Source organism: Pinus tabuliformis, chromosome 2_1, assembly GCF_031772625.1.
Source record: "Pinus tabuliformis cultivar Carrire ecotype Pingquan chromosome 2_1, CPIR1, whole genome shotgun sequence".
NCBI classification, from domain to species: Eukaryota; Viridiplantae; Streptophyta; class Pinopsida; order Pinales; family Pinaceae; genus Pinus; species Pinus tabuliformis.
In genome coordinates this window covers 87,533,733-87,535,730 of record NC_142299.1, presented here as the reverse complement: position 1 = coordinate 87,535,730, position 1,998 = coordinate 87,533,733, and the positions used below count along the sequence as shown (strand labels likewise).

The 1,998-nt window shown below is 43.4% G+C and overlaps 1 long non-coding RNA gene across 1 annotated transcript; it reads left to right on the top strand.

Moving 5' to 3' along the window:
• The first annotated feature begins 700 nt into the window (after nt 1-700).
• LOC149198902 (uncharacterized) lies at nt 701-1,698 on the top strand. The gene is made up of 3 exons (XR_016253230.1): nt 701-833; nt 987-1,025; nt 1,105-1,698. It is a non-coding gene; the product is annotated as an uncharacterized LOC149198902 (long non-coding RNA).
• The last annotated feature ends 300 nt before the right edge of the window (nt 1,699-1,998 follow it).

Genomic DNA, 1,998 nt, shown 5'->3' with positions numbered 1-1,998 from the left:
ATCCCACCATAGGGCTACATGTCCCTTCAATTTCATCGCAGCGAACTGAACTCTGCAGTCTTCGCTGATTTCCTCACACTCAAAATACTTATCCATCTCACTAATCCAATCCAATAAAACCTCGATAGACAGACTGCCATCATAGGTTGGGAGTTTTGGCTTGGGTTTACTGTTGGCTACTAGAACAGATCTCAACAATCTTACTTCTGGACTCTCTCCTTCTGGTCCATCTGTTGCTGCTTCAGGTTCCTCCTCACTCTCATCAACTATCACCGGGCCTCTTCTTCTCCCTGCCTCCACTGCCTCCAAACGGGAAGCAAGAATTTGAATCTCCTCTCTCAATCCTTCCTCTGCCAACCATCGAGCACCTCTACCATGACCTCACCTTCCTCTTTCCATATCTCCAATCAATTTATCCTGCTCTGATACCACTTTGATGGGACCAGCCCAACTCTTTACACACTTGTTGTACCGGGAATGATTTAAAATGTTTGTTTGGTTGATTTAATCACACGGAATGCTGACATGCGGATATAATGTAATATAGATATTTCTGGGATTTCGGTTGATGAGCATTCAATGGTATGTTTAATGTAAGGGTACTTGCCTTGAGGTTCACATCTCCCGCTCAGTTCTTGGGTTATTCCCTTGTTTGATGGTTTCCTCGGTCTTTTGCTATCTTTCCGTCGAGGGTTTCCTCTGCAACGTTCTGCGAGGGTCGATGGGCAGCAATGCTGCAGGTCTTGATTGTGCTCCAGTTACTTGTTACTGTGACTGTAACGTCCTGGATCCTTGGTTTACAACTGGCTATAATTTGTCTTGCACTGGACAGGGTAAGTTCTCTGTTGTATTTGTTTCTTTCTGCCGTGTAAGGTTGCTATTGTGGTTGATTCCTTCTTGCTGTGGGTTTCTCGGACCACTGTATGCTGATTCTTGTGCTGATGCTCTTCGTTTGGTTTTGCAACACAAATTTTACTCACTTCCAGGCTCAAACGATGGCGCTCTTCTGACTTTGGTGCATACAGGTAACATATCCTTCCCTGTTTTCAACTCATGGGCTTTCTTCCATGGTTTCTAATCTGGGTTACTCCTTATTCTGCTCAGTTGGTCGGCGCTGTCATTGGGACACTGTTCTCGGCCTCTCCGCGAACCCTCAGGTAACTACCGACACTCCTAATGACTGTAATTCTTCATTTCAGCTATTTATCTGCTCTATCGTTTCAATATGCCATTAAAAATTGTGTGTTCTTGCCACACAGATACTGGGGTTTGCCATTGGAGGTTTTGGTATCACACCCCGATTCTACCTAGTAGGCTCTACTCCCATTAACTTCTGGTATTTCGTTGCCTTGGTCATTTAGCATCCACTCTTCAAATGAAAGGGTTTGTCACACATTACCATGAGCAAGGCTCTGGGTATTCGCTACTTTGGTTCCCACTGTATGTGGCCCGAAAGTTCTGTTTGTGGCTTTGGCTCCCTTATCTTCGGTACTCTGTCTTGAGTCTGTGTGTCCACGCTGTAGGAAACAAATGTTAACACTGAAACCCTTGCACAGGGTTTGTGGCTCAAGGTTTGAGCGTGAACGATTCTCGACTTTTTCGGTTCTGTTGTAATAATTTAGTGTGTTGTACTGTCCAACATTTGGAAAAATGTTCTTCTGGAAAAACAATGAATATAATCAGATGGGTTCTCTTTGATGACCTGATAGGTGTATGCCATTTTGATTTCTCAGACTGTTGTGGCCGGAACTGTTATCATGTATGTTCAATGTATTTGAATTTCAATGCATTATTTATCTGATACTCGGACTCTGTGCAATCGTTGGCAATACTGTTTGACTGTCAATACAATAAAACTCTCTGTGTTCGCTCGCAATGTTACTTGGATATTATTTAATATGCAATGTAGGAACTTGTCTACTCCTTGGTCTTGTTGTCTTTACTGGTGGTCTTTTCTCCAGAACGCAATGAAAGACTTGTTCACCAGATTCTGTACAG